The sequence below is a fragment of the Sylvia atricapilla genome, chromosome 5, assembly GCF_009819655.1.
Source record: "Sylvia atricapilla isolate bSylAtr1 chromosome 5, bSylAtr1.pri, whole genome shotgun sequence".
Classification (NCBI taxonomy): domain Eukaryota; kingdom Metazoa; phylum Chordata; class Aves; order Passeriformes; family Sylviidae; genus Sylvia; species Sylvia atricapilla.
In genome coordinates, this window is record NC_089144.1 from 10,674,739 (window position 1) to 10,698,558 (window position 23,820).

The window sequence follows — 23,820 nt, forward strand, 5'->3', positions numbered from 1 at the left end:
ACCTCAAATAAAAGAATTTTCCTACATACACAGACTAAACTAACTTAAGTAAGCTGATTGCTAAATCAGTTCAAGTTTCTCACATCACTAGGTATTACAGAAATACTAAATCTTTTTGTTACTATTTTTACTTCAATATATATGTAAAGTTCTTCAATATTTTTCTGTCAATTGCAGTTATCAGCCATTACCTATCTACAATTACAAGAGAAAAAATATTAAATGGTTTAGATCCTTCGAGATTTGGGAGATTTCATCACAGAATGCCTCTACAAAGAGAATGACCAGGATGTCCATAAACACAGAGGTTTAAGGGGAAAAAATCTTATTCTAATTAGCCAGTAATTAGGCTAGTGCATTAGATGCAACAGTGCTGATTTAAGATAAATAATTATTTAGATTTTATACTAATGCATACCACATCATCTTGAAGTCCCTAACTAATGCCACTACAGAAATATTAGCTAACCAAATTAGCATCTCTTTACTCTGTATTTTCACAAGGTCCATATACAAAATCCCCATAACTAGAGTTGAAAAATTAATCAAAACCTTCCAGCTTATCTACATATGACAACTACCCTTCCTTAAAAGCAGCATTAAAAAAATAAAAAATTTCAAAAAACTTGAAATATGTATTACAAAATACATAGAAGGTCAAAGTGGGGAAGGTGAAACTTTCCCATGTGTAGTAAATTGAGTAAAGAAAATGGACAAGGGTAATTGTCAGTCCCCAACGCTTAAAAAGTTACATTGTTTCCCAATTCACCCACCAATGGACAGTTCACCTCATGTTTATGCAGAGCTTATTTCCCCTGAACACAAGCACAGAAGAGGCTCTCTTTTGCTAAGCTATGAGTACTGGTAAACCCCTTCCCTCACACCTTTAAATCCAGGCAAGAAATTAGTAACCATTTCCTGGAGCAGAACTAAGTATCAGAACACACACAGGATATATTAAGGCTCATTTCAATGAGACGAGTATGAATATTAAGGGAATTAACTTGAAGCAACAAATGAAATTTGCTGGAACAGTCAATTTTCCACTCAAGTACTGACTAAGGAACAAGAGAAAGAGTAGAAGAGTTATGAGATTTACAGATAAAAACAATTTAGTGTTAAAACACAATCTATCTACATGACAGTCTTGAGTCAAGCAAGACCTTTCAGTTTAACTGGCACACAATGCTAACCTGCTTGTAACTTAAAGCCAATTTGAATGTAAAAATGTTCAACGGCAGCACTAAAATCAAACCAGAACTCTTTAACTTCCATTTGCCCCCAGTAGAAAATTCACTCTTACTGTGAGTCCAGGATGGCTCCAAAGTTACAAAGGATCACTACAAAACTAATTACAGTTTCCCGTATCAGCAAGGTCTTCCAGGCAAGGTGCAAAGATTTCCAAGGTTGTATTACTCCTTTCAGACCTCTGCTACCTCCTGCATATCTTATTGTCAGTTACCTGCTTATACAAAGTCATCTCAGGTAATAGATGGCCAAAAGGTAATACTCTGTTTTATTGCACTCTATTACTTCACCGTGCATCTTCTACGGGTAAGTTGCATTTATTGAGAATACAATCTAAGCATTCTCCTCCTCCCTCCAATTACATCACATGTGTACACACATTTTGCAATCACGAGCAAAAGCAATTCTTGTCATACTTTCCTTCAGATTTACAGGCCAATAATTTTAACCCGTGGTCATGGGAACCATCCTGGACGTCAGGAAATCCCCAAGAAGGGACCTAAGGAAAGTTGGTATACCCAGCACAATCTACCCAGGAGAACCCGAACTAAAAATGCAACTATCAATAATTTGTCAGAGTTCACAAACACACAGTGAAAACTGATGCCCTGAACTTCATAAGACAAACAAATTAAGCTTTACTACTTGGCTTTCTTACCTACAGGTATTTTGTCCCTTTGGAATTTTTTTGTTTGCTTGTTTTGGTTTGGGAGGTGTGTGTGTTGGGTTCTGTTTGTTTGTTGGACTTGCTTGATTTTTTTAACTTTCTTTTTAATTAGGAAAGGAAAAAGACTTAAAGAAGATTTCAATAAATAAAATCATGCTACTTTCTAAACTGCTACTTTCTACTACTGCTCTGAGCATACAAGTCTAACAAGAATTAGATTATTTTCAAAATTAGCAAGAGAAACTGGCATTTTAATGGTAGACTCTAGATATCCTTCCAAACATGAACTATACTGTGCACATGTGTATATGTGTATGTAAATGCTTGTATCAACACACAAATATGGAAAAAACTGGCATATATATCTACACATATCATAAATAAATGTATAAAGTAATCAATATTTATTCATTGCTGTCTGTTTCTCAGGAGGTAACACACCTTTAATCAGACCTAGAAGCACAATACATGAATAAATGACTAATCTTACATGCAAGGAAGTTTTCTGTTTCCCCATACATGCTTCATAACTGTACAGATTTTCCTAAGAGATTAGGATGGATATTCAACTTCCAGATGTGACACCACTGCAATTACTGTGAGAGTAAGTACTGAGTAAGAACTGTGAAGGCTTAGAAACAACTGCAAGTTCAAATTCAAGACCTTAGCTACTGTCTGCTGCTTTCTGTGGTAAGCTAACAGATAAATTAGCAATTTACTTCTAATTTGTGCTGAGACAGAAAAAAAGGGGAGTAGGAAAAATAAGACATAGCAGGCACTCTCAAATATACAAATTATGAGCTATTAATGACCAAGTCCTGCAAATCATATAGGAACAACAACTTGTTCTAGAAGAGATCTGGTATTTGTAGTGCGTGCTCCAACATTCCCATGGATTTAATGTTTTCTATATCCCTCTCAGCAGTATCTTCTCCCTCATTACAATATGAATTGCTTCTAGCCTCACTCACAACCCCCTCAATAACCTCCTATGCTGTTCAGGGTCACCTACACATAGTGAGCACTAATGTCCATCTAGCTCCTTCTCACGTGCCCCGTCAGACAGACAAAAACCCAAGAATGTACCTGCCATGGCTGGTTTGAAGTCACACAGGGTAGAAATGGCTAAAATCATTATGCTTCCTCTCCCTGTTTCTCACAGGACATTGCTCATGGCTGCCCCCATCTCCTTTTGGATTTTCAGTAAGCTTCAGAGAGCTTCAGGCTACAAAGTTCCCAGCCCTGTCAAATTTCTGGTTTATTACATTATTGGTTGTACTGACACAGACCTACTTAATCATTAGACCATCTTATTTAAGAAACACTGTTATTACAATCAACTACGAAGTAAGACTCCTCCAACTTTGCTTTTAAAATAGTGCCAATAAGCATGATTTAGTAGCACAGAATCACATAATGGCTTGGGTTAGAAGGGACCTGGAAAGATCACCCAGTTCCAACATCTCTGCTGTAGAGGGACACCTCCACCTCTGGTGCCAGGCTGGACACCTGGCCGAGGGACACCTCTGGTGCCAGGCTGGACACCTGGCCGAGGGACACCTCTGGTGCCAGGCTGGACACCTGGCCGAGGGACACCTCTGGTGCCAGGCTGGACACCTGGCCAAGGGACACCTCTGGCGCCAGGCTGCTCAGGGTCCCCATCCAGCCTGGGCTTCAACACTTCCAGTGACAGGACATCCATAACCACTCTGGGCAACCAGTTTCAGCTTATGAACATCCTGAGGCAAACGCAGGGTTTTACATTCAACAAAGGCCACAGTCATGTTTGGAATGACAGCTGAACTTAATGAATTGGTCAGAGTTTAGCATCCAAAACAGAGAAATAAAACCCCCTGCCTCCTTCTTGGTATCCAAGATTTATGCATAAAACCCTGGAGTTTCCATCACGTAACATGGTTTCCATCGGCACACAGGTCATAACAGGCCCTACACAGACTCCAGTCTGCACAAAGCAAGCCACACTTGTAAGTACAAACCAAGAGTCAGTCAGCCAGTTTAGCCAAGCCTCTGCTATACACCAAAGCCTCTGTCCACTGGACAAAAGCTGTTTTCCTTTACTTGCTGTTCCAGTAGTGCTGCTCTTGCCTATTCCTGTGAATGAAAGCAAGGTCTCTTACTCAACTATTCACGCCAGTCTCTTAAAACATGAAGACTTGCCCTTACCTCTTCTCTCTCTTCACTCCTTTTCTTCTCTCAGTGGAAGTTAGACAAAATATGGGACTAGGAAGAGAAACAGAGTGAGTGGCAGAAGAGAAATAAAGGTAAAAGCAGTTACAGAAAGAATATGAATTAGTTTATTGAACAGAAATCTATTAAAGAAGCAGCTAGCAGAGATACACTAAAGCACACCATGCTCACAGATTTTAGGTTTTCTATCTGCAGAACTCAACACCCAGGATTGAAAATTAACTGCCAATTGCCTGATGTCTGTAAGTTTACTAAACATTTGCTGCACTTCTGAAAATAAATCCCATGAGAAAAGGCCTAGCCATTCAAAACCCATCAATTATTCGAGCTAGACAGCCAAGGAACTGTAAAATACAAAACAAGTACAGCACATGAAGAGGAGAAAAATTAGTTTTTAATAGCAATATTGCTTATTGCTTGGAGAAGTACATATTACCTACCTAACATTAGCCTGCTACAGTCTATCACTTGGAAATGTAAAATGCCTTTAAAGAAAAATTCAAAGGCTAAGAACACTAATAAAGTAGTTTCCCAGTAAAAACACCTTGGCTTTATGTAATTTTTTTTGGCATCAGCTATTTTACTGCAAATGATTATTTCTGCATCTAGCACAAAATGGTAAAAAGCTGTTGATTAAACTTAGATAAACTGCTCATATGTGACATAGCAATAACTCTTGAAGAAAACATTTGATCTGTCACCTTGCACTATTATTCTTGACAAACATCCTAAAATAGAAAGGCTTTCTGCAAGTATATACAGCCCACATTGTGTAAGAATACCCCAATTCACATCTACAACTGTATGGGCTACGTCTACTTACTTTTATTAAATATAACAGTATGTACCTCATGCAGATTCAGTCACCAATATTCCTCCCAACAAGTAGATTTTGGGTAAAAAAAAAAAACGTGGCTGAGAACAGATATTGGTATTGCCTCCAACACCATAAACATTTTGTGGGCTTCGTGATACCAAATAAACAAATTAATTTTTCTAAGCTGCTTAATAATACTTGGGAGTCTACTGTAATTATTAGCTACGCACTACAGAAGAAGTAAATTCTTTTGACTTATTTCAAGTCTGACTTCAGCCAAGCATAGTTTTGTTCTGGTACGTTTTCATTTATGTAATTTCAAAAACCAGCTCCTCTTTTTTATCCATGGCATTTGATTTACCTAAACAGCTCAACAGTGCTTCTACTTTTACTCAGGGAAACAATTTGTAGATGTTTACCTAAGTGCTGCACTTCTGCCTAGGAATCTAAACACAAGCAAGTCAGAAAGTCACATTCTTTCAAACACAGATTTTTAATTCCTTCTGGCAGTCAGAACTCCTCTGTGTAATTTTAACTACAGTTCAACCTGGACTGCATCTTTTGGTAACAATCTGGCAGTATTTCAACGTTCTCTACAAAAACTTGGGGAAGATACTGGCAAGAAAAAATGAGGGAACAGATGGAGGGACTATTTCATGTTCAAGGACACACAAAAACCACAGAAGTGTAAGATCAAAAGATCATTCCTACTTTCAAGAAAACAAAACCAATTTCATTTTCAATTGCAATTATTTTGCAAAACTGTATTTCAATTGCAATAATTTTGCAAAATGTATTATTTGGGTTAAGAGATTTCCATTCCATGCATTTAACTCTTTTTTCAACAAAGGTTTCAGTATGTTCTTCAACTGCAGTAACAGAGATATAGAATACCTGATCTTTAAATAAGTACAAAGAAATTCTGCCCAGCGAGGGAAGCTCAATAAACAGCTTTAATTTTCACTACTACTGCCATACGGAAGGGAACAAAAAGCAGTGTTTGGCTTTTGTCTTTCAGCACAAAAGGTACCACTGGAAAGTAAGACAGAGAACAAACATTTAAAAGAACCCCACAACACACTCATTCATAAAAATCCTTCATAATATTAAAGATAATAAAGATTTGCATCAAATATTCCTATCCTAAGCAGAATTTTTAGAAAACCAGCGGAATTGCTTGGTAAGGTGTTTGAGGGAAGAATCTTACCCTTATCACCAGTAAAATAACTACTGTATCTTTTATGAATTATATATAAAGTATTCATGTTTCTTTCACAGTTCTAGAATGATAGGTTTGGAAACCAAAGAAGACATGTAATCACTCTGTACCTTCCTCAAAAGTTATATATAAGTTGCTGTAATTCTCAAGTCTTCAGTTTGAGCAGAACTGACTAAAACCACTCCTTACTGGGAAACTTTCTTTAAACCAACAGCTAAAGCAGAATTAACTGTCTAGACTTGAATTTCACCTGTCTTGCAACCATTTTCAACTCAGGCCCATAATAACCATTCTAATCAGAAGTTAGAACTAGTTGCCTCTGTCTACTCAAGGCAAGCTAAGACCATCACTGACTGCCAATAAGTATCTTCAGCCCTAACAATTTAGAAGAGTTAAAGAGTAATGAGCACCAAACAAATTTAAACATTCAGAACTCCTCCAAAGTAAAAGGTCAAAGGCCCTAATCTACCATTCTATACAGAACTTCAAATTCTTGAGTGGCAAACACAGGCTATTAGTTTTATCAGTTTTTGTGACTGATAAATAACTGTTCTGCACAACATCTTTAAGTCTGAAATGTAGAGAGACGTGAATCTGACGAATGGACCATTTGGTGAATAAGGAACTGGCTGCATGGTTGCACTCTGTATGAGTTGCAAGCTGTCAAGCTTCATGTCAAAGTGGAGACAAGTGATGAGTGGGATTCTTCACAAACTGGTATTGGGACCACAGCTGTTTAAAATCTTAGTTGGTGACATGGATTAAACACTCTCTCACTCAGCACCGTGAAGCTCTGCGGTGTGCCCAATACGCTGGAGGGAAGGGATATCACCCAGAGGGACCCTGACAGGCTTGAGGTGGGCCTGTGTGAACCTCACAAAGCTCCATACATCCAAGTGCAAGGTGCTGCACCCATGTCAGGGAAGCACAAGCACAGCCTGGGCAGAGAACAGCTGGAGAAAGAGGCCTGAGGAGGACAGAGGTTTGCAGGTGCTGGTTGATGAGCAGCACGCCGCAACTACGCAGCGTGCACTCTCAGCTCAGAAAGCCAACCATGCCCTGGGCTGCACCAAGAGCAGCATGGGCAGCAGGTCAAGGGAGGTCAGCCTGCCCCTCCACTCTGCTCTCAAGAAATCCCACCTGCAGTTCTTTGTCAAGCTCTGCAACACAAGAAAGAAGTGGACCTGTTAGAGCAGATCCAGAGGAGGTGACAATGATAATCCAGAGGCCTAAGCACCTCTCCTAGAAAGGCTGAGAGAACCGGGGTTACTCAGCCTGGAGAAGGCTCCGAACACCTCAGTGAAGTCTAAATACCCAGAAAAGGCTTTTTTAAATAAGGGAGAGTGACTTTTTACAAGAGTAGAGAACAATTTTAAACAAAAAAGATGAAAGACTTCAGTTAGATGGCAGGAAGGAATTCTTCCCAGTGAGGGTGCTGAAGCACTAGGAGCAGGCTGCCCAGGGGAGCAGTGCAGGTCCCATTCTGGGAAGCTCAAGGGCAGACTTTGATGAGGCTCTGAGCACCCAGGGCTGCTGGAAGGTGTCCCTGCTCACGGCAAGGGCGCTGGAACAAAGTGGTTTTGAAGGTCCCTTACAGCTCACACCATTATATGATAAGGGGGCCAACAACAGATTATATGGCTTCCTTCTTAAGTTGCAATATAAAGTACAATAATGTCATTAAAATTTAGTCTTATCATCTTGTCTTTGAACTGGATGGCAATTTACTTTTGTGATGAAGATATAAAAGTGAATGATTACCTAGATTATGATGGTATAAAATAGAAAAAACACAACCACAAATGAGAATAAAATAAAAAAGCTTTCCTTAACCTAACCCTGCCATATTTTAGTATCTACACTATTTAGTATGAAATTTTAGTACCTACACTATCCAAGTGCTAATTTAAAACTCTAAAACTAAGAACAATACTATTTTGGCAAGTGCCTGACTTGCAAAACTGCTGGTCCCTTCAAAGGCTCACTTAGGTTTTTATAGCGTTGGCTCTCCACCTAAGCAGTGTATGAACTATCACATAAACAAGAGGTAGCACCCTGGTAATACAAAATGCGAAAGTAACAAGCATACTCACACAGGATGTGCAATCTGCGTGCTACTATAATACATTCTTCACACACACTTTTGAAACACGGCACTTGAATGAACATCATTTACTGTAGTTCTTACCTATATTTTAATTTTGAAATATAAGATACAAAACCACTTAGGCATGTTAAAAAAAATATACTCTGTGCAATAAAAGTGTCAGTCTTCAAAAGTTTACAGATAACCTTATTAAAATTTTCTAGCAACCAAGACAGCTTTCATCTTGCCTGTTTCATTAATACATTAAGATTTGCAAGAGGAAATAAAAATAATCTCAATATCTCCTAGCAAGTATATGAAACCCTGGAAAGGTTTCTTTTAAGTACTTGTTTGTTATGCCTTAAAGGTTAACAGCAGCTCTCCTTTGAACACAACTACAGCAGGTTTTCTTCTGTAATGTGAAGGCCATGATCAGAATTTTGGATCCGCAAAGAGATTAGGTTCTGTGGGTACAACTCTTCGTTTACTAAGAAAATGTAAACACTGTAGTAGAAAGAAATAGCCATCTTGTACCATTCAAAAGATAACTACAATTAATATTTTAAATAATCCAGAATTCGGAAGCACCGAATCGAGGGTTTTTTTTCCCCTAATCCACATTCCACATCCGTGGAAACTTTTTTCCCCCCACAGATGCCTTAAGTGGCACTCTCAGCAATAAATCAGAGCTATTTACACAGTGGAAACACTTAAACAGTGTACCTGTTGAAGAAACACTGTCCGACAAAATCTGCTTTTGAGAGATTCACAAATGCTCATTTGTAAGGAAGTCAAGAGGCAAATAACATAGATGCACCTCTTTAGGATCTCTGCAGAAGTCTGAACTGGCATCTATTTTATATCTTCACCCATCTATGTCCCTCCCACTAAATTTTGTTAGAATGTCACGTGAGAACAGCAAAATACTTTCATTAAACCTTCATTTACATTAATCTAGTTAGAACAATACCACGATTCCACAATTACATACACCAGCCCTTAACTCAGTCCCACAAATAGTCCTTACTAAAATTAGTATTAGCATGCAAGCAAAATTAAGACTGTCCTCAGTCAAACCAAGATCAGAAACGGAGAAAGACTTCAGCCTTCAGTGTGACACTGATTTCTGTATTTCTGCTGCTTTCCAACAAAACTTTAATAGTTGTGTGTGCTGAAACTGTCCAAGAGAAATCAGGAGCTGCATTACCTCAAATTAACCTGAAAAGGTAACTTAGTCCTAAGAGAAACTTTCCCCAGATATAGTCTGAAGAGTCAGTATTATTTCTCCTCTGGAATTTCCCAGAGGGCAAAAACACTCACCCAAAAGGCTAAGTGACAATTAAGCAAATTTTTCCTTTAGAAATGAAAAACCTGAAGATACATAAATGGTTTCATAATTCCAATAAATACTACTAGATTTGTAACACAACGTTTGTTGAACAGAAATATGCCTTAAAAAAAGAAGGAATTTAGATTTCAACCCTTCCCTCTTTCAACAAATTTGTGTTAGTGGGGGGAGGGGATTTCATTCTTTATGAATATATAAATAAAAACATCAATGGAGTTAAAAAAATAAAGGTAGACTTTGTTTTGTAGTCTCATCTCCTTAAAACAAATCTGCTTTTACAAATGGAGAAACTGAGTCACAAAGGCAAACTGACTCATTAAAACTCATACAGGAAAACTGAAAGATCTCTAAACTCCCAAAATGTTCTTAGTGCACAAAATAAGCTGTAAAATTTGAAAATTAGTATTTTGGGGTTATTTCATTACCCTGCCCCAAACACTTTTTGTACAAAGTTATTTTCCTCTAATTGTGAATCAGATGTCTGCTTGAGAACATGACAGAGGCCATGAAAAGCTGCAGACTATAAAGCATCAAGAACAGGAGCTTTCAAATGAAGGCAAGGAAAGAAAAAGGCAAAAGGTTTCCATGAAAGCCTGTATACTCCCAGAAGTTTTTTTCATGTGCTTTTAAACAGAGAAAGACATGGTTCAGGGGAATAAAAATTGTATTTATATAAATAAAGATGATGGGAGCATGCCTTATTGGAGAATTAAGGAAATCACTCAGCCTCTGGCCTCAAAACACACTAAAGGCATGCATTAAGGACACCCTAAAAGTCTAACTATCTTACTGTTCAACTTCAGATATACCTCACATCCCACATCAGTGCTTCTAAATGGTATTCAAATTAAAATTCATCACAGATTGAAGACAGCTTTGCCCCTTCAATACCTCACTTTTGATTGCTTAAATCCAGAAGGTTCTAAAGCTATATTGGAACAGGAATTCATATCTCGTTAATTTAAAGGACAAGATTAAAGACAGACATTTAAAAAGGTGAAAATTTATTTTTTGTTATTGTTGCTTAAAACATACAATTTGCAGCCTCTGTAGCATGTATCAGAGTACACTACACCAACTACCAAATAATGAATCCTTGTGACCTCCCTTCCCCCCACTCAAACATATTTATAGTGGTGATACTAAAAGGTTCATATTTCATTTAGGAAAAAAATTAGAGGTTACGAACCGCACCTTCCCTCAGCACTTGTCTGTGTATTATCGAATTATACAGCAAAATACAAAATAAACTGGAGAAAAAATGTCATGCCAAGATCACACGGCAGCAGAAGAAATTCCGTGTCTTTAAATAAAGTAACAGGTTCTAATCTCTCGTGCATTATTCCCTTAAGTTCATTCTGTATTCTTTAACTACGAATACATGGATTTACTACACCGATGTCCAGCGAAGGTATTTCCTGGAAGATGAACGTGACGTTCGCAAATGTTCCCACAAAAAATTCAGCTGTCTTAGTGATCATAATCCACTACTGGCGTGGACAAATATTCCTGATTTTATGTCGCTGTAAGACACACAGTTGTACAGTATCGACCCCAAACGCAGGAGCTTTCCCCGTTTACTGAACTGACATACGTATTACCTTACAGCACCACATACACACCCCTCGAAGGAGCTGCCTGAGTCTGCTGCCTCTGTTTCCACCCCCCTTTTCCCCGACAAGAGTGGTCTCGTTCACTTGCCTTTCACACACATAACCAATAAAATTAATCAGCTGGAACACAGCATTTTTAAATCGCAGTAAAGTCAAGAGATGTTTTGTACGCTTTTTGAAGGGAAGGGCCTTTTCATTTAAACATAGTAAGGCACTAATATGCTGCAGACAACGCACTGCATGGGTGTGGAGGACCCGAGCTGATTAGATTACCACAACATCAGCCTGAGGCCGCCATTTTTAGAATCTCTAAAGGACAAAAGAGGGAAATTAATAAATTTACTCTACATTTTTTTAAAAGTAACTTTAAAAGTATAGTGATGATAACCAATTAATCATGCGTTGCAAGTACTGCCACGGATATCTCCTGCTTTTCTCTGATCTGAACCCTGAGTAACAAAAATGCTTCGTTATTATTCCTTTAAGCTACTGTAAATAAACAGACTAAAACATTCCTAAATCTAGATGCAGCACTGAACTTCTGCTTTTGACGACACGTAGTATGTACCATTTTAGGGACCTCGGGGCTTTCAGACACCACACATTCCCTAATAGCCGAGTATGGGGGAATACAGGACCTTTATAATCAGCTATATTATGTTTCTCTACCCTATTTAGTAGTACACAGTGAACCGTTTGTTTCTCTTCCCCTGTGTCCGCAGCAATACGGTCTAACCCCACCAACATTCACCGCTTCAGGAAGGAGAGACTGAAATATGCCACCCAGGGAACGCGAACAGTGGCTGCAGAAACTAAAGCAAGAAAGGGGTGCACCAGTGTAACTACTTACAGCCTCGAGAAAGGGGGTGGGGAGAGTGATCCCCTTTTAAATTGGCACAGAAACTCCTGGGGACAGCTCTCCGTTTGTCCAGCTTACACCACGAAACGGAGATATTAACAGGGAGGCAGGCAGGGAGGCGGGGGTGTGGAAGGCAAAGAGATTAGGCCTATAACGAGCCATTTTAGTACCACAAAGCAAAAATATACAGGATGGAGGAAAAGAATAAGCTTCCCCCAGCTTCGTAAAACTCAATACGCAGTCCCAATAACGCACAAACCCGTTCTGAAAACCGCCAGCCCAAGGAAGACTATGTTGTCACATAATAGCTCTTTTTGGCTCATTTTCCAAGCATAATGCATAAATCTGGCGTAACTGCCAAAAAATTCTCCTCAGCTCCTCCAGTTACAGTAACCCGCCATATTCATAAGATATAGCGACAGCCTGCCATTTTTTAACCAAACCTCACAAAAGGAAAAGCAAATTCAAGACAACCTCAACAGAAATTAAACATATTTCAGGCTGGGAAGGAGTTATACTCGCACCGAAGGTAATGAGACATTCCCCGTCGCATTTCACTCCCTTTTTCCAACCTCCCCCTCCCCCAAAGCACCCACAGCAGAATATGCTGTAATAACCAAAGACTCACCTGTAATGGTCACAGGCCAGGCAGCAGGACCCCTCAGCTGAGCCCCTTCTCTATCCCAACCAAAACAATGCAACAGCCCCACTGCGGATATCCCTACCCTAGGTAGGACTCAGCCCTCAGTAGGCTAGAGTTAAAGAAAGAAAAGGGAAAGAGGAGACCCCCCCTCCCCCCAAACCTAGCTCAGTGCGCAGAACCCTACAGGGACCAGCTCAAAGGCGCCTTTGCCCTGGGACCTGTGTACAAACCCCGCTGCTGCCGCCGCTGCTCCCGTGCCTCCCTCCCTCCAGCCTCCTACGCTCCCTTCTATGTCACTGCCTCTCTCTGGGAAAATGGCGTCCGCTCTCCCCTCCCTCCCCCTGCACGGGGCTCACCCGCCCCGCCTGACAGGGGCAGGGTTACCAAGGCGAAGCCAAACAGCCGCCATTTTGCTTACGGGCCGGGAGCTCAGCCCGCGCCCGCCGAGCCCTCAGAGTCCATTTTGCAACACACTGAACGGCTCCGGGGTCTGGGCGCGGCCGCAGACTGCGGCAGGGGCTGGGCAGGGGGGCCGTGAGGAGGGAAGTAGGGCAGCGGAGGAGGGGCGGCGGCGGCGGGGGCTGGCGCCGGGGGCGATCCGCAGCCCGCGCGGGAGGGGCGGGGGCTCCGTCCCGGCCTGTTGTGGGGCCGAGCGCGGGCCGGAGCCGGGCTCTCCGAGTCAGAGCTGCATCCTCGGAGGAATAAACGCCAAAACTCCCTTCTCGGCCGCTCTCACATCCCAAACCTTCGGCTTTTTCCTCACGACCGTCGATGCTGTCAGCATACCTGTTCTTTATGAATCTCTAATAGCACATTTTCGGCCTAAACTGCGCGAAAAGCCGGGCAGACCCGCCGGACCTCACGCAGAAGAACTACCTGAGGGGCGGGGAAGAGGGGAGCAAGAAAGGAGCGGGAATTTTTGCAGACCTGCTCAGGAGGTTTTGACTGAAATTCTCAGTAAGACACTCGAGGCTGAGAACCTTCCCCGAAGCGTTTAGGACTCAAAGGCAAGTGGGAGAAAGCTTCTTTCCTTACAGCGAGTGCGAGGGCACTCGCTGAAGGCATTTCTGTCCTGCAGGGAATGAGACGAGCAGCGAATGAGCCTCGTTTGCCCTTTAGGGAACGACGCTCGGGGAGCAGGAATGGGGCGCTTCCGTCCAGACCAGCGGGCGCTGCCAAAGCCGGGAGCTCGCTGAGCCTTTCAGGGCTGAGGCAGCCCCGGCCATTCGTAAGGAGCCCCTCTTCCTACCACCATATCTCCCTCCTCCCAGCTCCCGCTGTACCCGTACGCTGCCCTGCCTCCCCTGCCCGGCTTCAACCCCTCCAGCGATACGGCTGATGGAGGGAGGGGAGGCGGCGGCTGGGGTTTCGTTCGACGCCCACCAGGGGCTGAGCGAGCCTCCTTCAGTGCGCAAACTCGGGGCACCAGATAAAAGCTGGGCTGGCAGCTCTTACCCTGCCTCGATGGAGCCGCCACATTCGGGTGACTGGAGAAGCAGTTAGCAGCAGCGCCATAGACTAGCGTCCCCCCACACCTTGGGCACAGAGAGTTTGGGGCTCTAAACAGCTGCTGCTGCGGCAGGAGGGAGCCGAGGTGAAGGGATCTGCTAGCTGGTTGGACGCAGAGGAGGCGGCTGTAATGGGGCATTAAGTCTGAGGGAGGAGGGGGGGCGATTAAACGTCTTGTCATCATGGCGGAGTCTATGGGTATTTTTTTCCTGTCTAACTCTTCTGTGCGTGTGTCTCTTGTTTCTTTCTCTCTCTCTCTCCTTAGGGCGCTTGGCTGGGGCTGCTCGCTCGGGTTCTGCCTGTTGTTGCGCGAAATGGCGGCTGGCGTCTTGGTGGGTTTGGTTGTCGGTTTTTTTGTGTAGGGCTTTTTTTTTTTTTTTTTTTTTTTTTCCTCCCTTCCCCTCCTATTCCCCTCCCCGCACTTGTGCCTTGGCTGCAGCTCCGCAGCGAACCGCGGCGGAGCCCGAGTCAGGAGGGGGGCGGGAGCGGCGCGGCAGCCAATGGCCGGGCCGGCCCTGGTGGCCCGGCGTGCCCTGATTGGCTGGCGCTGACATCATCCTGCAGCAGGGGCAGCCGCAGCTGGGCAGGGTCGGGAGCTGCCGGGGGAGGCAAAGGCAGAAAACGGGCGCCATGATCTCAGCGCCAGGGAGGACTCCGCGGGCAGGGTGTCCCCGAAGAGCTGGCGAAAAGGAAAGCAGGACCAGGCCTGCGCTTCTCCTTCCCAAATAGCGCCGGGGCTGTGCCGAGACGAGCGGGAAACGAGCGAGAGGGGAGCAACTCGTGCCTGCCTTTGTAACTGCGTCAGTACAAGATGGCGCAGGGTGTCCCTGGAGAGGGAAGGGAGTTGCACGTCCGCCGGAGGTCATGTGACCGTGTTGCATTCCTGTGGGGTTTGGCTGCGGACCAAGCTGGCTTAGGCGGCGGCGGCTGCCCGGGAGAGCCCGGGCTTCCCTCCCCCTCCTCCCGCACAACGTCGTCGGTCCCGCGCTGGCTCCCTTCCCCCATCAGCCTTATGCACGAGGGTGTAGCTGCTGCCGAGGAAGGTTCTCGCTTCTCTCCTAACTCTCCACCCACCTCCAGGGTGTAGCTGCTCTTGGGGGAAGCTTTCCATTCCGCCCCCTCTCTGCGCAAGGCTCTACCCAGCGCCAGGGAAAGTTCCCCCTGGGCGCCTGCTGGCTCCGCCCGAGCGTGGGAGCCGGGTGCGCTCACGGTAGTGCCGCCCGCCCTCTGCCAAGGCGCTCCGCTCTGAGTTAAGTTCCAGCGGGTTCTGGGGTGGTTCTTACTGGAACAGTCGTTTTAAGCGACGTCTAAGTGACCTCATTAAAGCCGCTGAGGAAAACGCACAGGCTATGCGGAGTTGTTCTTCTGACGAGGACGTCTTGGCTGTTCTGGTGTTGCTCTGCCGGGGCTACGGGTGGAGGGGCCAAGGGAAAATCTGCCAGGTGTTCATGACTTCATTCTGTTTGAGCAGGAAAAGTGGATCGCTGTTCTTTCTGTGTTGTTGAATCCTATTGCAGGAGCTGAGCAGCTTTCTGTGGAGCGATACGTGTATTCCAAAGCCAGGCCGCAGATGGCCTGCATCTTCACGGGAATTGATCGATATACTGAGTGCAAATGAAAAATATTATTTGTAAATATTGCGAGGATTCCCCATGTTTTATTTTGAGGTCCGTAGGAAAATGAGCTTGTTACAGAGGTCTGGGTAGGCCTGGAAGGTTGGCAGATATATTTTCTGGGTCTTCTTTTTTTTTTTTTTCTCCGGTATTTCCTGGATGGGGAGTGAAAAAATGTATGTTTTCCAATCCTAACACTTTTCTTAAAGGAATGCAATTCCTGTTACTGTTTGGTTGAGGGCCTCATATTTTCAAAGCAATTCAATGCTAGTTCCCATGTCTTGTTCTTGTATGGCAGGGTGTAAATTTAGCCACTGCATCTAACCCAATGAACGAATTAGCAGTTAAAATTGTTGATGATATAAGGGTGTTGGTTGGTTCTATATAAAAATGTTTCACTTTCTCTGTTCTTAGTCTGTCCCTGGATAGATAGGATTTTTTTTTTTTCATTTTACCTCCACAGTAGCAATCTGATGGGGCATAAAGCTTGACTATTTCACAAATGTGCTGTTTGAGAACTGGAATGAAAGTAGAGTGTATGACTAATGGAGAAGATTCCTGTATAATAGATGCTCTTTAATATGTGTTACATAAGTAATATGGTGAGGTGGAGTTCAGTTACATAAGAACTGACTGGGGACTTGGGAACTACTGTAAGTAGTTCATATTGGTCACATATATATCCTGCAGGGCATCCCTGTCTTGTGGGTGGAGGGGTAGGAAAACAGGATTGGAAGCATCTAACAGCACTACATTTTTCCTTTGTAGGTTTATAGAGGATACCAGGAAAGAAAGGGAGAAGACGGTAATTAATGGCAGGGTATGAAGCTTTCAAAAGTCGGTAGCCTCATTTGAGCTTAGGTTTTAAAATGTAAGCTCTGTTTTCTAAAAGATCCCCCCATTTTTCAGTGTCAGAAGGCTGTCAGCTGAGTGTTGTGCCAGCTGACTTCTGTGCAGACTATGAAGAGGAAGATTCTTGAGTTCTAGATTGTGAGACTGTGCCCTTTTTTTTTAAGAAAAAAGAGCTTCCTGGCAATGGTGTTTAGAGGAGGTAGTTTGTTTGTTGATCAAACATTAAAATGACTGGATTACTGATTTTTCCTGTATGGGCATTATATGACACAAGGTAAATAGTCCTTTGTAATGGAAGCTTCCAGAGAGGCTTTCAGTGTACAGTGATTCTTTTAACGCAGCACTGATTTATGTGGGACGTGACATTGGAAATACTTTGTTGCAGATGTGTTAAAGGGAGAACCTTAGTTTCAACTACAGATGAGGGAAAAAAACATTTTATTAGTATTTGCGTTTAGGCATGTGTTCTGTAATTATGAGACAGTAATTGCCTGCCTCACTGTAAGAGAATTGTTTGCTTATGTTATAGAATAGTTTCTATAGAATACCAACTAGAATTTTAATTCTTAAAGCAGCCTTTTGGGTGGCTCACTTTGATAACAGATTTTGCTTGAAAACCAAGAAATTAATTACTTCAAAAGTTATCTCTGTAACTTGCAGCTTCTTGTAGCAGTGTTTGAATGGAGGCGTGGCTGTGCTTTTGTGATTCTATAGAAAGGAAGGCAAGTTTTCATGAACTAGTAGTAATTTCTTGTTTCAAGGTTGTTTTTATTAGCAGTTCTCAGGGAGGCAGTTATCTTGAAAGAAGCAGTAGCTCTGGCAGTGTTGAAGTGCAGTCTCAAAACGTTGTTTTACACATTCTGAATTATTTGTGCTGCAGGAGATGAGTAAAACTGAAATGTGTGTAGCTCTTTGAGGCAGGGCATTTGCCCTGTGGCCAGTCCAATGCCAGCTGTTCGAATTTTGAAGGAGAGAAAAGAGCTGTAGCAGAGAGACTGGGTAAAAAAATGGCGTGTAGTTTAGATTTATGGTAGCTTACCAGGGAAACAAGCAATTTCTACTGAACTACAATTTGTTCCCTAATGAGGGTACTTCAATGGGCTGGATGTTCTCCAGCAGTTAGACTTGTGGCTCTAACTCGCTGTGATAGCCTGTCTGTGCATGCATGTGTGGTCTGAACCCTTGCTAAGACTTGTTATTTAAACACTGTTGTTTACCTTTAGCCGTACAAAGGGACTTACAGGAGTTCAAGGGTATTTAGGGGAGAAAGGAGAGAGATTCTGAGTAACAGTGTAATAGATCCAACTGTGCATTAATGTCATGGTTGAGACAGTTGAAGTGCTCGTGCTGAAAGATGATCCTGCGCGTTTTTTCAGCTGTTCATTCTTGCTTCTGCGAGTGATCATGAGGGAAGTAGATGCAAAGAGTGGATCAAACATAAGCCTAATAGTAATGGATGGTTTTCTAATGTGGCTGTTCATTGTGTGGCTTAACAAACATTCCTGTTTGAACAGGACCAGAATGAAGCACCTGCTGGGAAAATGGAGATATGCAGCTTTTAATTACTAGTGAAGTTAGGTTTGTTTTTCTCAGGAAAGCTGCAGTTATTAGGGAGTTTGAGGGGTACCTCTTAAAGCCTTTGGCTTGTGTAACTGGAATCACTGAGCATGGCACTCTCAAAAAAACCCCTAAACTTTGAATATATAAGTCATTGTTAGGTCGACCTTCATCTGTGGGTGGCAAGAGCATTTCAGATTCACTGAATTAGTAGCCTTTTAAAATTGAGATGTTATTCTCAGCTACAGGCTAGTTAACTGTTCATGGGATTTTAGACTTAAGTTTGTTCTGTTGGAACAGGGTAAAATTGAAATAAGCTTGCTTTGTCCAGAAGTGGCTGATAATCTAATAGCTGGAATATTCAGTGAAGAATTATTCCTACAGGATGAGTTCTTAGCTAATTGTTAAAAATGATACCTGTGACTCACAGTAGTAACTAGCGAAATGAATTTGCATTATTTGCATGAGGTAAGAGAGTTCTGGTGGCTGACAGCTGATCAGTTTGTCCACCTGGGTTTATGTTCAATGCTCAAACAGCAACAGAACAAGAGCTTCCTTTGCAAACTGCTTTTGGCTTTGTTTTATGATGAACCTTTCTGGAAAAGTTGATATTTAGTAAGGATTTGTTTTAGCACAAAAATAGGTTATTGGCTGGTTCTACAATTCTTAACAGTTGAGTTCCTCATTTAAAGAAGCAACTTTAAAGCTGTTGTGTGGCCTCCTAATCCTGGAATTAGTGGGAATTTGTACCAGGTTCACTGCTATGACCTTTGGGTAGTGAAGTGGGGCAGTGGTTTGTTTTTTCCTTCCAGCATGACCTTGTTGTTACTTGAAGTAGAGTCTTTCTGATGAGCTACTAGTTGCTTTGGAGAGCAGTATTAAGGTCCATGTAGCTACTTTTGTAAGTGAGGTGGTGCTCAGGCACGATTATAATGCAGCACTAGCCCTGAAACGCTGTCAGTAGCAGTTCTTTGATGAAAATAACCAGTGATTGAATGACTCCTGAGTAGTTTATGCACAATGGTGCTTTTTGAAGCTGTTTAGGAAGAAAATAGGGCCAGTTCAGAGACTTGGACTGTGCCAGAGTTGGGAAATTACTGAACGGGAGACTAGCATCCCAAAAGTACTGCTGAAGTTGGTCCTTCAGAAGGCAAGAGTTTGTGTTTCTTGTAAGCTCAGAAACCAACCAAATCTTACCTGCTGTATTTTTGTGCTTATTAAGTATTGGACCAAAAAAAAAAAAAAAAAAAACAAAAACACCCAAACTATTGAAACTTCTTATTGTGACTCTTCCATCTGGGAGCTTGTTAATGTGACATGATCATGCAGTAGATGTTACTCAAAAGTAGAAATGCAACAGCTTCACTGCAGTAGTATGTCATGTCTCTTCAAAGGTTTAGGTTGTGAAGACTGCTGTAGTCCTACTCAGTGTGGTCTGTTAAAGTTCAAAACAGAAATACTCACCAGGCTGAGGGAGCTGGGGCTTTTCAACAGAGAAAAGAGAAGGCTCTTAGGGAGACCTCATTGCACCTTCCTGTGTTTAAAGGTGGCTTACAAAAAACAGAGTGACTTCTTACATGGGCACATAGTGATAGGAAATGGGTTTGAACTGAAAGATGAGAGGTCTAGATTGGATGTTAGAGATGCTTAGAGGATAGTGAGGCATTGGAACAGGTTGTCTGGAGGAGTTGTTCCCATTCCTGAAAGGGGCAGACTGGATGGGGCCCTGAACAACCTGGTCTGGTGGAGTTGTCCTTGCCCGTGCTATGGCTAGGAACTAGATGGTCTTGAAAGTGCTTCCAACCCAAACCATTCTATGGTGACAGCAGAGAGGTGTGCTGAGATTGGGTACCTTTTTGACATTGAGTACCACTGGTTGTAATGGATTGGTTTCCAGCAAGCTTCACTAGATTGATAACTGATGAAGCTTTCTTTTACTATTTCTTTTTAGTATTTTATTAACAAAAGTTAGTTTGTTTCTGTCCAATTGGCTGTTCTCTGTGGATTTTTGATAGCTATTTGATCCAGTGCTAGTAGAGCTGCTATAGAGGAACTATAAGTCCAAGTCCAAAACTAGTTTGTTTAGCAGGTAAGAGGTGCTAGAACTAGTGTGGAGGGCACAAGAACTTAAGGGGAAGTCGTAGCTGGGTAACAAGCATTAGCTTCCAGTTCTTTTGCTAAACTGCCTTCTTCCATGTTCCTGTTTTTATTTAGCAGGTTACTCATGATACAGGACTGTCATGTGATTCCCCAGATTTTAGTGAAGTAAGGTAAAAAAAAATTGGAGGTACAGAACTGTGCCACTTTATTACTGCAGACAAAGCAATCCCTCAAAGAGACTAGCCGATACTGAGCTAGTAATTGAATCTCTAACCTAAGAGGTGTTTTACCAGCTTTATTCCCTGGTATATGCTAAGCAACGCTTGTTCCACTTCATTTTGGGCCACAGTGTTTGTGGCCCAGTTTGTCAGGCTGATGATAGGTTGATGCTCTTATCTGTTGAGCCAGGGTAAGCTGCCTCAAATTCCATCCAGAGCAACTATGGGTCTTCTGCATAGAGATTTAATAAATCGTACTGAATGTCATTGTCACAGATACCCTGATTTAAAAGACTACTCTTCATAAAATGAAACTATTGCTTTTATCAGAGTGGTGCTACTTCAAATTCATTTCCAAAGCTGTGCTCCATCCAGGATACATATGCTGGAACAAGCTCATAAGCTTATAAAGGCATGCTGGGCAGTTGTCAGATCCTATTTTTAAACTGTTTCTGAGAAACACTGCTGCTTCCCTATCTTTGCATAGTCATAGGAAAGGCTATATTTTGTGCAGGAGCCACAGTGTCTGGGCTCAGCTAACAGTAATTTTTGAACTTGAGTGTCTCCTCTTCAGAGATAGTGCAGTTCAATTTTACTAACTGCTGTTGCAGAGGGGAGATGGTGGATCACTAGGAAGTAGTGGTAGTGGGCTATTGACTCCTTTACTCTAGGTATGAACAATAACAGATAACAGGTATCTTCACTCCTGTGACCAGTGACAGGGCTGGAGGAAATGGCATGAGGCTGAGGCACGGGAAGTGTGGGTTGGATATCAGGAAAAGGTTTTTCAGAGTGGTTGAGCACTAGAATTGGCTCCCCCAGGGAAGTGGTCACCGCACCAGCCTGAGTTTGTGAAGTGTTTGGACAATGCTGTCGGGCACATTTTGTGGTTCTTGGGGTGTCCTTTATGTGGCCAGGAGTTGGACTCCATTATCCTGGTGGATCCCTCCCAACTTGGTATACTCTTGTGATTCTACATCTGTGGTGCTTGATAGTCTAGCCAAACTTCAGTAGGAGTCCTGATGCCTGGTATCAGAGCACATGGCTCTGATATGTTCAGGGGAGTGCAAGAAGAGTTGAGAGCTTTAAATGATCTCTCTCGGTGAATCTTGCCCATAGTAGGTTTGTTTAATTTGCAAGTGATTTGCTGTACCCCACTTTCTATAATTGTGTGAGACTACTGTTTGCCACCTTTTAATTTTCACTAGCATTGGAAAATGGCATAAAAATGCAGCTGGGTTCTGTAGGCAAGTAGTATTTTAAGGCACTTTCTCCCTGTGTGTAACATTGCCTGCCTTAGTCTAGGCCAGACACTGCATATAGGTGTTCATGTACTCCTGTGCTGGAGAGGGAATTCCAGAACTGAAGGATTACTTCAGAGCATATGTATTATGTAGTTTGGGTCAAAAAACAAAGAATACCAATCAAGCATTTAGATTTGATTTTGTTTTCACTTAAAACTGGCAGGTGGGGATATTCCAAACTGGGGGAACTACTATGAACAGGAAGAAAATAATCATGCTGCTATATAATTAATTATACAGTGCAAAATCAACATACTGAGTTCTGCGTGTCTTAGAACCATTTCAGGACACTCCTGGGACCCTGCAATTGCTAGTGTAGAGCTAATCAATGGGAGGGAATCATAATTTCAAAGCAATATTTGGACTGAGAGTTTTAGCCACGCCTACTCTATTTCTAGGAGTTGACGGTGCAGGGTCTTCTGATTTCTCTTTTTCTAGAACAGGCAAACTCTTCTTCCACACTTCCCACAGATTATGTGCTACAGATATTAGTGGCCTTATAAGTGGAGCTGTTAGTTAAATTAGCTTGTCTTGTCTTCTGTTTCAGTGGTATTGTCTACTTAATAATCCTGTTCCCCTTTAAGTTAATTGAAGTAGTTAACAGAAACCAAGGAGAAGAGCAGCTACCTAAAATTCTGCCTTATAGGCCAAGTGTTTCTGCTTAAAGGAAGGAGTGGAACTCCAACAGCATTGGACCTATTTTAACCTCATCCTGCAGTGAGCAAAGCAGGGTGATCTTTTTGAAGGGTATGATACCTTTTGTCTGTTTGCTTAAACATATATCCTTTAACTTCAGTAATGTAATGACACTGAAATGGGCTATAGAACTTTTACCTTGTTTAAAACCAACCTCATCAATTCCACCTATTTCTGTAACCTAATAAGATTATACTCATACTTGCCATTCAATGTAGTGGCTGTGCCTTTGGTTTCAAATTTCTGCTGTGGATGATCCTCACAGCCTTCCAATGTAGCTGTAGATAGCACATTACAACTTAAAGGTATTGAACTGTCTACAAATGCTCCTTGTATGTAGAAGTAACTTTCTGAAAGGTGTTTCTGTGTGTCTGTAGATGCTGCAGTAAGCATAGATTTATTTTTTTTTCCTGTGGCCCACCCATGTATTGAACGAAGTGTCTTGCTCTGGGTGCTTCTTTTTGCTTGAATAGCATTGAGCAAGATTTATGTACTGATTGCACTAAGTAAAATTAAGCTGTACATTCTGGTTTGGATGTGTGTATTAATATATGTAGAACATCTGTTGCATCTTTTTAGAAATAGTATGTTGCGGTCTTGGACCACATTTCAAATCTGAAGCCTTTAAGGGATATCTGAAGTAATAATTTATGTAGTGGGGTTTTCTTACATGGTGCAAGAATGAGTATTGTTTTAGTATTAGTATTATCCTTCTGCATCATCTGTCCCTACTATAGAAATAGATCAGCAAAAAGGAAACAAAAAACTGAACTGGGTGTCCAAAAAAGCAGCTCCTGTAGATCTTGTTTTCCTTTGTGTGTTTCTAAGATTCTTGGTTGAATCTGAATTTTGGATGTGCCCAATTGGCACTGGAATGAAGGAGAGGGTTTTTTGCTATTAAGAAACATTTCTACTGTAGTTCATAAGCTGAAATCTTGCTCTGTTTGTCATATCATAAATAAAGATGAGATGTTTCATTAAGCTCATTCAATTTTCTGTTATATGAGTCTAATGTAAGCATTTATTTTAATATGTATTTTTGAGTCCCATTAAGCAGTAGCATGTCTGACATGTGATACCTTTTTGAAACTCCTTTAGTTCTAATTCTCAACTGGAAATGTTTGAATGGGGCTCCTGGTCTTTCTGGCTGTTCCAAGAATAAGAATTGAATATATTCAATAAGAATTGAATATATTCTTCTGTAAACACTGAGTATATACACAGTATATACCCAAGGTCCAATCAGCCTATTACCTGTTTTTC

The 23,820-nt window shown here is 42.1% G+C and overlaps 1 protein-coding gene and 1 long non-coding RNA gene across 5 annotated transcripts in view; one reads left to right on the top strand and one right to left on the bottom strand.

Annotated features, from left to right (window-relative positions):
• The window catches only part of KMT2E (lysine methyltransferase 2E (inactive)), a 56,242-nt gene extending 43,188 nt beyond the window's left edge, over nt 1-13,054 (bottom strand). The window contains 1 exon segment of the mRNA XM_066318673.1: nt 12,694-13,054. The gene's annotated coding sequence lies outside the window, so the exon portion shown is untranslated.
• A 280-nt stretch (nt 13,055-13,334) lies between these two features.
• The window catches only part of LOC136361044 (uncharacterized), a 32,360-nt gene continuing 21,874 nt past the window's right edge, over nt 13,335-23,820 (top strand). For 3 of the 4 annotated variants that reach the window (XR_010743561.1, XR_010743564.1, XR_010743562.1), the window contains exon 1: nt 13,335-14,549. This is a non-coding gene — a long non-coding RNA (uncharacterized lncRNA). Of the gene's footprint in view, nt 14,550-14,781; nt 15,594-23,820 lie in introns of all 4 variants that reach the window. The other variant, XR_010743563.1, reaches the window with a different exon arrangement.